Source organism: Lycorma delicatula, chromosome 3 (assembly GCF_047948215.1).
Source record: "Lycorma delicatula isolate Av1 chromosome 3, ASM4794821v1, whole genome shotgun sequence".
NCBI classification, from domain to species: domain Eukaryota; kingdom Metazoa; phylum Arthropoda; class Insecta; order Hemiptera; family Fulgoridae; genus Lycorma; species Lycorma delicatula.
Window position 1 is genome coordinate 154,691,016 of NC_134457.1, and position 15,181 is coordinate 154,706,196.

At 32.3% G+C, this 15,181-nt stretch overlaps 1 protein-coding gene across 2 annotated transcripts in view; it reads left to right on the top strand.

Moving 5' to 3' along the window:
- The window catches only part of Mef2 (myocyte enhancer factor 2), a 362,113-nt gene that overhangs the window by 162,063 nt on the left and 184,869 nt on the right, over positions 1–15,181 (top strand). For both annotated transcript variants that reach the window (XM_075360828.1, XM_075360832.1), the window contains exon 2: positions 3,521–3,579. The gene's annotated coding sequence lies outside the window, so the exon portion shown is untranslated. The remainder of the gene's footprint in view (positions 1–3,520; positions 3,580–15,181) is intronic.

Here is a 15,181-nt window from a genome sequence, read left to right on the forward strand (position 1 = left end):
TCTGTATAGATCCCCGTAACAGATATTAGCACAAATAAACTCGTATGAACACGGTTTGTTTGCGGTCCCTGTAAAAAACTGCTTTGATAGGAAATGTGAACTCATAAGAATCAGAAAATTAAAAACCAATTTTCTAATTTGTTTATGAAAAACAAAAATGTGCAGTCCATTACCTATTATTCACTAAGTTTTTAATTTCTTATTTTAATTTTCAAATTCATAAAAGATTTGAAACAGTATTAGTCTTTTTTTAAATGTTTTATTTTTGAAGTTATATCACACAGTTTTCATTCTAAGGCTTAGAAAATATAATAGTAAAAATTGCCTCTGAATAATGTTTTTCCTTTCTGATGAAATGTACAAACCAAAACTAAAATAACTGCGATTTTGAATATTTTACGTTAGTTGCCATTTTTTTTTCTACAAAGCGTTCTGTATTATTTGAATAGTATTACAGTATAGTCGAGCATAAACTTGGGCAGGAGATTCAGACTGAATATCTGTTCATGTATCTGGTTGTTTTATACATTTTATTAACTTTTTACGTATGCAAATTGTCTTAGGTGTTATAATTAAAACCAGATTTTGGGCAAACTTACCTCAAAAATTAAAAAAAAAACATAAAAATTAGGATCTTAGCAGTGAAGTTTTTTTATTTATACTTTACTTCCTCCTTTCATCAATTCGTGAAAATATTTGTTTATCTATGTTTCATTAACAGCTATTTCTTTATCATTAATCTGGAGGTTATGTTTCCTAAGGGAAAGGGAACTAATTATTACACCAAACTCTGTATTTACAACACATGGCCAGTGTCGCCTTGTTATTGCATGAACAGTCTTCAGCTTTACTTTTTTAAGGCTACATAATTTTACTTTGCTGGTAGTTATAGTGAATTTATCGGAGGTGCATTTTAAAAAAAATTCCTCCCCCTGGAATCTTTATATTTCCTGAGATGTCCCTTTGTGCTAAAATCTTTTCTTGCAAAATATTTTGTATGAATTTAACGCCCTTTCTTCTTTATTCGTCAAAAGTAATTTAATTCACAATAAAAATCGGTACGTAAGCTTGTACGATATAAGAATTTTTTGTTTTAAAGATTTTAAAACAACTTACAAAACTAAAGGAATTTATTAATGATCGATTCATATATTCTGAAAGTTTCCATTCATGTAGTGCGTGTTTATTGAGCCGGGGCTCGTAGATAGCTGCTTCCCTTGCTCTTGTACCTGTAGCTTGTTTCACCCTTTAAGTTATTGCTAATAAGAACCCGACAATAGAATGGTGAACGTAAGAAATGTATGGGATCCGATAGTGTTTAAATAGTTTAACTTTTTTTTAATGTTTTTGGTGATGTATTATCAAGGTATGAGTAATCAATTTTTATCGTATGGATAGTCTAGTTTTTCCAAACATCAAAACTGACAGTCCTTAGATGTATTAGAACACCATTTTATATTTATTTACTCTGTTGAGCAGAAGCGGTGCATGTCAGCCCTTCGGGGCTTCGGGAATTACAAGGTTAATGGTATGTAACTTCGGTTACTACCAATTCTTGGAAAGTGCAGGCCAAAGAAGAACGAAGAGGTCTTCGGGAGAAGATGAAGAAGAAGGAAGACCAGCCACTCGTCTCAACATCACGGACTGGAGTCCGGAACAGAGCCGAGCCGAGATGCGTCCTGAAGGGCAGCCATACCAGAAGCGGATGAAGAGCTTCTTTACAACCTCTCCAAATTCAAACTTACAATCAGACAAAATAACCCAGCAATTGCGACTCCTCCGGAAAAGGGGACGCATTGCTCCCTCCTTACAGATAGTGCCCCGTTGTGGCGTATTCCTGCTAGCCTATTAAAGAGTTAGCACCGAAAGGACTTCAGTGGACGGTCTGAAGGGGAATTACGTCGGGAGGACAGGCTTTATAAGCCTAGCCTTCCGCGGTCGGCCCGTAAAATGGGTTCGATAACGCTGGTATAACAACGGAATTGGAATGCAATTAAATCCGTCCTTAAACTCACTAAAATAATAATAGACAAAAATTGAAAAAAAATTAGATCCGAGATTAAAAATAACCTTTTAAAAAAAACAAGCCCGATTAGAAAGATCCAGCAGCAAGGGACTCTGTCCAGGTTCTGCAATAAAGTAGGGAGTAATAGACTCCTGCCAACTTTGCATTCCATTCCAGCGGTGCATGTAGCTCAACAGAATGGACTTTCCTTGAGAACAATGATGTTCAATGTAGAGACAGTCACCGTGATGGAATAGAATAAAGGTGTTACTTATAGATATTCTGCTGCATTTTGGTAGAACCGGCATGCTTACATGCAGCAGTTACTAAAGAAGGCAGCGGAAGTCCTTCACACTTTTTACTTATCTTTTAAGCCTAGCATTGGATGATTATTATTTTTGAATATTATTGTCATTTATGGAATGCCTTTTGTCTCATGACCGATCATTTATATTCATAAGTTTGTTTTTGTTCATTTTTCAAGATAGGTTTGATTTTTTTGATAGTTTAGTTAAATTTTTATATGCTTTTTACTGCTAAAAAAAATCAATCTCGGATATTTTTCATTGTTGTTTTCTTTCTTTTTCCCGTTTAACCTCTGATAATTACCGTTCAGATAATACTCCAGAGGATGATATGTATGAGTGAAAATGAAGTGTAGTCTTGTTCAGTCTCAGTTCGACCATTCCTGAGATGTGTTGTTAATTGAAACCCAACCACAAAAGAACACCGTTATCCACGATCTAGTTTTCAAATCCGCGTAAAAATAACTGAATTTACTAGGACTTGAACGCTGAAACTCTCGACTTCCAAATCAGTTGATTTAGGAAGACGCGTTCACCACTAGATCAACCCGGTAGGTTTATTCATCGTTGTTTTGGTTTAATCTTTAAGAGTAACTTAATGAATATATAAGAAAATTCACGAGGATAAAAATCATTTACCTTTTTTATATCTGGTTGTAAAATTGTAAGCTTAATAAAAGTGCCAAAATATTTCAGCAAAATTGTGGGTGATTGCCGCCGAACTATTTTTAGAAATAGGAAATCTAATAACTAAAACAGAGAACGCTAGCAGATCGTGATTAATAATGAATGTCCCAATTATTTACCTGATATTACTGAACCTTATCTGTCAGGGTTTGGTTAAAATGTAAATTTTCCTTTTTTATTAATAGGTTAAAAACAAGTTTGGTTTTACAGTAGGCTGCGTAGATAAGATAATTTTTTCCTTAATAGGTAAAAATTTACTGTAACTTTATTAATGAACTAGTTCTTTAATCTTTTATATCTGGAATGCATTTTTTTCTATTAAATTTCTCCTTTTCGATAAATGCTTTCTAACAGGTTAGTTTTTAACCTGTACATTCTGTTGATTTATTCTTTGTATATTAAAGAGGAGGTTTGTAGGCTAAGTAATAAAAGAATATGATTACTATTTATTTGTTTTAATTTTAGAAATTTATTACTTTTGTGAGTTAATGTTAGTTTTGTAATCTCAGTATTAATGTTACAGGTGTGGCAGGTGGAAGAAAGGTGCGTGTTGGTGGTAATAATGGATGGAACAGGCGATTGGTACGTAAAATGTTCAACAACTGTAATTTTTATTTTTATATCTAACTACTTAAAGAAATATGTGTTTGGTAGTTTAATTTTTATATTTGTACATGCTTACTTTGTATTCTTTGAACTACGAGTATTTCATCTAGCTGAAAGCATAAGATTAAAAAATTCATAATTTTTACCAAACTTCAATCTTCATCGGTTTTGCGAAGCATTTTATTGAAATTTTCGTCTATTTGTTCCTCCAAAAACAGTGTCATTGAAGCCTCAAAAGCTCTGATGTCCACAAGAATTTGCCATCTCTTCCTCCTTTGGTATGATCTGTAGGTCTATGTATTCTCCGGACATAATGGCTTTTCTTGAACGACTTTATTTTTAAAACTTCCTTTATCGTTAGGTACAGCTACGTCTTCAATTCGTTTACCTTACCTTCAACCAGGTCTCATTTATTTCTGATCTCTTAATTCCCGCAGCTTAAAAGCTATATTTTCCAGACCGATTTTGTATGTCATGATGTCATTTGCGATCGATCTATTTTAATTCACATACTAATCATTTAACTAGGCGATGCGTATTGTGCCGTATAAAAGAATATAATATTCATCATCTCTCGTTTTCAGCAAAAATTGATTTTCTGTTCATAAAAGATATTAAGTACGGGGCCTTGTCTCCAATGTAGTTTCCACCTTTAAAGTAAATCTATTAAAACATTATCTTGGTTTATTTTTTCCTAGTAATTAATTACGGATTTTTTATTTTATGTTGCCCCGTATACTCCTTACACACACATATATATATATATATATATATATATATATATACATTTATCGATGATGTAGAAAATGTTGTAAAACCTAGATTTTTTCCATTTCATCATTTAGCTTACGCTATACAATTTTAAAAGATTATTTGCTTTTCAGAAGTTTGAAAATAGTTTACAAGAAATTTTGTTTTATACAATTATAATGTTACGGCAACGATACAATGACGTAAGTTCACGTTCTTTATGACATGGCTGACCTAGCATTATAACTTGTCAGAGTGCTTACTTGAAGTATTATGTTAATCGGCGGCACAGGAATAGCTCTGAACTAGTCGATGCATTTTCGTTTGAAATTGTGCTAGCATTCGCTCCAGTAGTATATCGGTGGACAGTATTTTTAAGCTCACTAAAAATGCTTCGAGTGGAACATCCCGGTATTATAAAATGATATATTAACATGATTTTTTAACTATAATAATAATTAATAGTTTATTAAGTCGGTTATCCTTAAGTTTCTTATCGCTTCTGACATTTGGTGAATCGGAAGATAAGACAAAACTCTTAGGTCGTCTTAAGGTAAAACTAGTGTACTATCACAATCTTGAATCGAAAAGGTATGTTCACTCAGTTTAAAATATTAATTAAATGAAGTGTATTGCTGTTTATTCGTCTAGTTTTTTTTTTTTTTTTGTGAATTACTATACTAGGCTCGGGTATGTGTCAATAAATCTGACATGCGCTTAAAATTATTTGGAGATTTTTTAATGATGTGTTCTGTTTCGAAAAAGTCCTATTTTTTCTGCGAAATTAAATTTCATTCAGTCAGAATAAATTATCCGAATCTTTTTCTTTTTTAATCAGCTTCCCCTTGATTTTTATTAAAATTTATAAAAACCCTATATTATAATAGCTAACTTTTTCAATTCAAAATTAGCGCGGGTCTAATTGTAGAATATTTTTTGAGTTAATATATAGCATCCGATTTTTTGGTGGCACTAAGGTACAATACCAGTTAATGAAAATGTGTAATGTACGTAAGTGTTTATGTTTTTTGATTCTATGGAAAAAATAATAAATTTGCTTTTCTTATGTTCTATATTTTAAGATTCTGCCCGAAAATTTATTACGTTAAGACATTTTAAAAATAATCTATGTTTGTCTCATATATAAATACGATACAGTTATGAAGCTATTTAAGTTTAACATTATTTTGCTTTCAAACAGAAAAGCGTGTTTTCAAACGATCGTAATGTTAGAGTGTGCGTATGCAACTAAAATCCTCTTCGCCTCCCTTATGCTAGTCAGGTCAATCAACCCTGTTTAGTCGGACCTGGTTTTCCCTAAGAGAAAGTATTTATTCCATCGCTTATGATACGCACCCTTATCAGGTAGGGTTGAATGCAGCAGCCCCGCCTGACCGGGCCTTTCGTCCCCGTATCTTCTGCTCTTATCGTCATGATCATCATCGTCATCGATGTCATCGTTACATTGCACATCAGTGCCCCCTATCCCTTGTTATATACGCTCCCTGTAACACAATAATTGACATCATCAGATTAGCGCAGTAAACTCACACGAGTTACGTACCTATCTTATATCCCCCTATAGCACTTAAACACAAACACTTGCACACGCGCGCACACATACACACACACACGACAGTGCACATGTAACCATGTAGATGCTCATAAACGTGATCAATTCGCTTAATATAATAATGTAATACGGTAAAAGATGATCTAGTTACTGTGTTCTAGGCTACTTAAATTCACTTAACTGCCTTGAATTTGCTATCTGATAATAGTGTAACTATTACGCGGTAATTGTATTCAATTTATATTAATTTGCGATCAGTTGAACTGCTTTTTTATTTCACCTTATGACTCTAACTTAGCGGGTAATTTGAGAGGAGTGTTGACGATCTTGTACTGAGTTAAATATTGTTGTTATTATTGCCATTTGACTTTTTAAATGGATATACTGAGATTTATTTATAAGAATAAAATTGTTCTCTGTTTAATATTTTCTAGTCTCAACGAGTGACTGATAAACCACATTTAAACTTAAACAGCGGTTCGTTTGAACCGTGTTTGTGACCGCATTGAATTGCCAAAATTATTTAAACTTCATGACGTATAAAATAGCGTATACAACAATACTAGGAGATTTTTTTTTACAGCATAGAAGTGCACCTTAAAGTGTTTTGTACTTTATATGCTGTTATCAAAACGGTTAGACAGTTAACAATTCTGTTAAGTCAAGTCAGTTACCAAATCACTCGCAAAAGTACCATTCCCAGTAATAAGTATACTCGTATGTCGGGCCCAATGGTGAGTGAAGTGGTTTCTCATTCCTTTTTCACTGAGCCAAATGCTTCTGTATGGGTTGTACATAATTATAATTGAGCCACCGAAAGTATAATTTCACTTTTCGCTGGTTGCATCCCGTTCACCACAGGGGCTGAATGTATTATGAACATTATTACTATGTTAGATCAACTGTGACTGGTCCCTCTTGTTCTTCATATACGCTACAGGCGTAAGAAAATTAAGGTTGATCAAAATACAACATACGAATGTAACACATTTTGTATTGAAACAACGATTAAGAAAGCTTATTCAGTTTCTATTGTCCACCCACCGGGTTGGTCTAATGGTGAACTTATCATCGCTAATCAGCTGATTTCGAATTCGAGAGTTCTAAGGTTCAAATCCTAGTAAAGACTAGTTACTTTTATACGGATTTGAATACTAGTTCGTGGATCAAAGAACACCGATGTTCTTTGTTGGTTAGGTTTCAATTAACCGCACATCTCAGGAATGGACGACCTGAGTGTACAAGATTACACTTCACTTACATATATACATATCATCCTCTGAACTAATACCTCACAGTGGTTCCGGAGGCTAAACAGAAAAAAGTCTCTATTATCTACCGAATATACCGGATAGGCTAAAAGTCAGCTTTCCTGATAACTAATAAGAGAATTAGTAAAAAAAAGGAGTTAGACAAATAGAATTTTCTATTATCAATTTAAAACGCATCAGAAAAAATGTTCAAAGTGTCTTCATTTTGCTCTTATGCATTCGTGATCGCATTCAACCTCTGAATTAACATATTTTCCGTTAAGGTTTCGTTCCGATTTATGAAATCAGGTTCGCATTTATAAAATAAATTTTCAATCGACAACTCGGAAAGCCTCAAATCATTTTAAAAAATTCTACGCCTTTGACAATTCCCCAGAATGAAAAACAGCAGGCTGAAGTAACATGATCGCATTGGCTATTTAATTGTTCTCCGGCATTCTCTACGTTCACGGAAACAGTCTGTTACGCCATTTTTTCACTTGATTTTTTCACTGAGCTGTAGAAACGAGTATATGCATCACGGAAAAATAATAAAATTTTCACAAAATTTCCATTTTTCTGTCAAAATTATCTTTACGAAACGTATGAATTATTCTTGGACAGCAATTTTTAAATTTCAGTTCATTTAGAATCTTTACGGATATTTCTAGCCTAATGGGATATATTTCTGGGTGATATATGAGAGCTCTTTATTTATGTCTTCGCAACAAGTTTTTTTTCTAAGCGCAATTAGCTTTAGGGCTAGAAACGATTACGCAATCGTACAGCATCTGCAACGCCTTCAGTGTTTTAAAATTTTTTTTCTGATTACCTAAATTTTAATGGTCCTTATTATTTTTCCATCGAAACTGAAACAGAAGAAACTCATTCTTGTTTTCTGTGCTTAAGTTTCCTTTATTCTCATTGCAGATGCAAAAATAAATTGGACAGATTGGATATTTATTATAATTTATATCTAGTGATGACTACCAAATGCAAAATTAAAATTTCCCTCCTATTACCGAATCGTTACAAAATTTAGATCGGTATTCAAAATTGACTGCTCGTTGTATATTTTACGGAATCGTAATAATAAAATATATTTTAAATAATTTGAATTTTAAGATTATATTATTACGTTAAGTTTAAAATGTAATTTCACGGACGTAATTACGAAATTTCAAACTACTTTCATGGTGTCAAAAGTTTGGGGAATTTTGTTCGAATACTAAAGAATTTATGTATTTTGGATTTACTTTGACGGAGATCGAATGTGAAAAGTGAGCATATTAGATTAAAGTTTTTAATCACCTGCAATAAAATGTTAAATGGAATTTCTAACTATCTTAGTAGTATTATCAGGAAAAAATGTTTGTTGCGTGAAGGTTTTCCTGACGATAAGGCAGGAAAGCTTATACTCAGTCTTTTTTTTTTTTATTATATTTTTACATCCTTTTACGAAGTAAAGTATTGTGATCGCGAAAAATTTCGGTTTTCAGATTTCAACGGAAGTATCCATTTTGACTATCCCTGAATTAATTTTGAGTATTTTCGGCGTGACGTCTGTACGTATTTTTCTCGCATAACTCAAAAACGATTAGCCGTAAGATGTTGAGATTTTGTATTTAGGACTGTTGTAACATCTGTTTGGGCACCTTCCCTTTTGATTGCAATCGACTGGGTTTAAAAGTGTCCAAAAAAGCCCAAAATCAAAAAAATTTGGATTTTTGACTTTTTTCTTAACTGCTGTAATAAGCCCCCATTGAGAGCTTCCAGTGTTATAGGCAAATAAAATTTTAATTAATGCAATATTTTTTTCTTACGAGTTCATGGGGAAGCCATATCGGTTCAAATCCGACTTCTTTTTTTTATTTAAATATATTGATATATTAATTATTAACTTTAAATTATTAAATTGTAAATAATTTTTACAAGAAATAATAATTCAGTAATAACAATAAAATTATATATATATAGACACCGTAATTTGGAGTAGATATCTCTTTTCAATAGCTTAGTCGGTAATATCGTATATTTCATTCAGCTTGAGCGAGAAATTGTTATTTTAAATACATTAATGTTTGCTTGAGCTAATTCGTTAATCGAGTGGAATGTTCTGTTGAATACGGATGTCTCATGAACTTTATTGGCGAAAAATATTCACTAATCAAACCGATTTGGAGATGGATCTTGATTCAGTTCGTATTATTTACTACAATCAAACTTTAAATTACATCGAACCCATATTTTTAGTATTTGGAATGTTTCCGTGGTATTATATTTACTTGTAAACTCCAAAAAAAAAAGTGTAATAAAGATAAAGTTTGACCGTGTGAATTCATGTTTATTAACTCTAGCCTCAGAACACGTCACCAGAATCTGTGATTTAAAGATGGTATTATGTACACAATTACAAATTCAAACGTGTGTTAAATTCTGATTATTTCCTGATTTTTTTTTTTTTTTTTTTTTGATTTCAAAGAGTATTAGAAAGAAACAAAAGTGAAGAAATCTCATTTTATTTACTTCTGAGAGGATTATAGTTAGGAACCGTGAAGTTTGTTAAACCCCGTGGTATTTTGTTGTTTAAATCTATCTATTCGTGATAGAAATTTAGGCAATTTAATATTTTACTCTGTTTTTTTTTTAAGTTCATGTTAAATAGACATTTTAATATATATATTAAAAAAGTAACATACTCCGATTTAAAATTACATCTAGAATCTTAGATTTACATTAGAAGCTTTTGAAATGTGGTGCTATAGGAGAATGTTAAAAATCAGATGGGTGGATAAAGTGACAAATGAAGAGGTATTGCGGCAAATAGATGAAGAAAGAAGCATTTGGAAAAATATAGTTAAAAGAAGAGACAGACTTATAGGCCACATACTAAGGCGTCCTGGAATAGTCGCTTTAATATTGGAAGGACAGGTAGAAGGAAAAAATTGTGTAGGCAGGCCACGTTTGGAATATGTAAAACAAATTGTTAGGGATGTAGGATGTAGAGGGTATACTGAAATGAAAGACTAGCACTAGATAGGGAATCTTGGAAAGCTACACCAAACCAGTCAAATGACTGAAGACAAAAAAAAAAAATTTACATTTCAATTGCGTTCTCGTTTGAAGAAGCATAGAACAACTTGAATCGCATTATGATTATATCTTATTTCAATTTTAACAGCATCAATGATTTTCAGAAATATCCATTTTTTGTTTCCCTTCAAAATACTACTTATTTACAATTTTCTAGACGGGTAGGTTCTGTTACATATTTTACAATATCTGAACTGTATTTAGTTTGCGACTTACGAATACAAATATTTTACGGCGAATGAAGACCGGTTGGGGTTTTCATCCGGTGCGTTAAATTTATGTATATACAAGTTGATTTTAATTTGTGTATGTATGGTATAATATTTATTACGAAGACTTTGTAAAGGTTAGTATATTCTATTCTAAAATTAAATTACTTTTCATTAAAAAATTAAGTAATTGTGACTAAAATTTAACGTAACGATTTTATAACTTTCTTTCAGTTTATGAAGCGATTAATCGGCTTTCATTATTAAAACTATTTTTAATTCGTTTAGTTTTTATATTTTTCTATAAATACATTTAAAAGCATGTTTGTTTATATTGTTAGTTTTATAAATCGGTTATTACCAGTAAGCATTATATTCTATAGAAACCTAGGTCATGTTTGTTTGTTTTTTTATTTTTTTTTTATCGTCTGTGCGAAATGTCTAATTTTCTTGTCTCCAAAGGTTATTTATGTTTGTTATTTTAATGCGCTTTGTTATTTTTACTGATATTGCAGTTCTGAAATAGTTAAAAGTAAGGTGGGAGTTTGTTGCGTGCGTTACATATTTTACACGCTATCGTCCCCCCCTTTCCAGTCTTTTCATAATATGTTGTTATTATTATAATACGGTATTCTACAGGTAAACAGATTGAAGTTGCGGTCGTGTGACACAGCCGAGGTAGATACGGTTTATTTCTTTATCCCCGGCGAGTTCTCGACCAAATGACCTCTAGATTATTAGACGCTGATAACAGAACATTACGTCGAAACACTTCATCCAGCGCTACTGCTTTATAAAAAAAAAACTCATTATCCGTTATTTTTTTTTATTAAAAACAATGTTCCTTCTGTTTATCCAATTAAATATTATTTTAGTACAACCTGTAGAAAATTATTTAGTATTTTATTTTAAAACGTTTTATATTAAATCTTTAGACGGTTGTTAATAAACTATTATAAACTATATTGTTAATAAACGCTAATTATACTTGTATAATTTATTTTAATTTTTATGAATTTATTTAACATTTAGTCTGTACTTACTTAATAATAAAGTTACTGTGCGTCAAGAATTCGGGGAAAAAATGTTCACACGTACTAAGAATGTGCGTGAACTTTATAAAAATAAAATGAATTTATGAAAATGTAAATTTTAACAAAATAGCGCACTACTGATGAACTTTTTTATCGTTATTACTTAATATTAATTATTTAAAAATACTGAGAATTAGTAATCTTTTTTTTTTACACTGTAATTTCAATTCTTTTTGGGGTACATTAATTTGTTACTTTGCACTATTCATCATAGTCTTGTTTTGATTGCGATGTATATAAATGGCTGAGGAACTGTAGAAGGCGGTTCGATATGTAACCGATTTTAATTATTGTTTTATCAATAACAAAAAAAATAATTTTCCATTATTTAAGCGTCACAAAATGTGAATGAAAAGAACGTATTATTTTTATTTTAATGACCATGTATATGTTGTTATAAAATTTTGCAATGTCCCAAAATACGAGCAGTAGTGCATGCATAGTCTATACCGGTCGAAGTCTAGTCGAACTGTTTGTGGTTTAGGAACTGAACGGAACGCAAAAGTGGCGGGAGTTTCACAAATATCTCCCTTCGAATCGCATAGCAAGGACAGTGTCCCTTGCTGCTGTATGATTCTGTTAATCGGGCGTGTTTCAAGTGTTTATTTTAATGTCGAGTCTAAGTTTAAAGTTTTGTTTTAATTTTATGGACGCATTTGTGAATAGCGTTCCATATCCGTTTGGATCAGCGTTCTCAAACCCATTTCTGGGTCCGACCGCGGAAGACTAGGCTTTTAAAGCCTGTGCTCCCGACGTAATTCCCCTTCAGACCGTCCACTGAAGTCCTTTCGGTTCTAACGCTTTGTAGGCTAGCAGGAATACGCCACAACGGGGCACTAATTGTTTGGAGGGAGCAACGCGCCCCCTTCTCCGGAGGGAGTCGCAATTGCTAAATTAATTTAATTAATTGTAAGTATAAGATATTTTATGGAATGGATAAGGAGAAGATCTTCATCCACTTCTTCAATGACTGCCCTTCACGGTGCTACTCTGCTGTTGTGGTTTAGCTGAATATTATATGTCGCAAAATATTAAAAACAGATGAGGGTTTTCTTCAGGAAAACCTGTTCTTAAAGTGCCCAAGTAGATATATCGTATTAATATTTGAGAATTATCATCAGAAGTAGAACTCATCCTTGCAGCGTCTACATTTTGAACCGGTTTAACATTGTTCACCGTTTTCCTCCCGACGTATATGAAGGTATCCCGAACCCCGAGTAGTAGTAAAGGCACAAAAAGAGTAGAGCTGTTATTTTGTCACCGCTCCGACTAAAGAGCATGCGAATCAGTATACTGTGCTCCGCATAACGCTGCATTTTATTTATATAGTTCTAAAATACAAATATGAAATGCGAATCAGTTTCTGCTTTAATACAATACTAGCTGCAGAGGCACGCCTTCCGAGTGGGTTGCCCTGGCGGACGGCGTCTCTGAATGGTGGTATATTAGGTGTCCAAAATTACCTCTTGTGTAAAAATATTTTTTTTTTGAATGATGAAAATTGATATAACGAAAGTTAAATCGGAAATTTAACTCTAGAAATTGATACTAACGAATCGGCAATTTTCGCTAGTGATCGGTTATTCTGGTGCCTACTTTTGGTTATAGTACATTATTTTATGGAGAAAAACACATAAAAAATTTTTTTTTCATATATATCGATATGTATGCGATATATCGATATATAATAATATAACAGGTATACAGCTAACAACTACTAGAAATATGCTGACGAATCGGGATTTTCCGCTAGTGATTGGTACATTCCGGTGCTTAGCTAAGTGGGACTCACACACACACACACACACACACACACACACACACACACACACACACAGAGAGAGAGAGAGAGAGAGAGGAGAGAGCGACAGACAGACAGACAGACACACAATCAAATGTCCTTTAGTAGAGTAGGATTAAACGGCCCACTTTTCAAAAAAAAATTCGTTACATGTTAGTAATTTTTCCGATTATTTTTTCAATTCAGTTTTCTATTATTATTAACAACAAACAGTTTTAGCTACCCTTCTATACTGATGTGACAACGTTCCCTTAATAAAGATGGTATTATGTTCATATTTACAAATTCAAACGTGTTAAATTAGGTTTTAATCTAATGTTTTTTATTTATAAAAAAGTCATTGGAAGTTAAGTTCACAGCTAAATTTACTTCATATTAGTTTACACGAAATGTGTACTATTTTTATCTCAAAATTGTCATCTACCAATTATTAAATCTTATCCGCATGAGTTGTGCTTAGTCTTTTATTTATCCAATTTTTTTATTACGTGCGGTTGAGTATGTATGAAAACATCTCGGAAATAGAACGGTAGATTTTCAAAAGCTATCAAAAAAAGTATCTTTCGTTCCGCGTTTTTGATTAATTTTTTTAAATAAATTTGAAAAAATTCATTGTTTTTTAAATGTAATATCCAAGATGTTTGATGAATCCATAAAATGATTTTATCATGTATTTTGCAGCCTGTTCGTTATAATGTTTTAAACGGATCTGAAAAAATTTTCCAATCACTAAATTTTATGGCTTACAGGTTATTAAATGTATTTTTTTTTTTTTAAGACGTGATATCTCGGTAACAATATGTAGAGGTTCGTTGTCTTCTTTACGATTTAAGTGTTATAAGTCGAAAAAAAAAAAGGAAGTTGCGATGAAATTTAAAAATGTATTACATGGTTGACGTTGTGGGAAGGGTCATAACGGTGCCAGACCGTACATAATTCTTTTTAGTTACGTGAAAATAGATTCATTATTTTACTTAACTAGTTATTACATTGCTTATATTAGATTTTGTAACAACACATAACTTACGTACGCGAGCGAACAGAATGTGAAATGAGGAAAACGAATTTAATTATTGTAGTAAAATATTTCAACAAAATAAAACTATTTGTGTACGTTTCAATAAATCTTATAATCTCCCCTCAGTGTTGTTAATTTTCCTCAATATTTTTAATTCAATATATATTTCACTACACTATTATTAGGTTCGTTTCTTTGGAAACTGAAAGATAAATTATTAATCGAAAACGATTCGGAAAACTATTTCCTCGTGCTTGAATTAAACTCGTGATCGTTTGTGTTAGCAGTTAGAATTTAGTTTCGAGGATATAACATACAATTGTTTTAGACAATACCATTCTAAGTCGTTTAATCTTAAATCGCGGCACTTTGCGTTGTACCGTTAAAAGAATCGATAGAAGTTTATTTCTTGCCAAAAATAAAATTTCTGTGATTTTTCCATCGAATATTTTACTCGCAGTTTGGTTGTTCCTTAAAGGGTTGATGAACTTAACACAGGAACCCCTTTTACTAACGTTACATATGATTGCGGATGGTAGAAGGCAAATCTAACCCTTGTCCCTTACGATCTGTGTTTTGTTTGTGTGTGCATGTGTATATTGCGGGAGGGAGGTACCAGACGGCGGGAGAGTTGTGCTGGAATCTCCCACTTCCGCCATCTGGTTTTGAACACGTGTGCGCGCGCACTTAATCTTAGCTTTAATGTTGGAGTACTACTGCTGTACTTCTTACTTGCTTTTGTGTAGATTTTAAATTCTTTTTATCTTGTTACAGTACAATTAATTTTTTT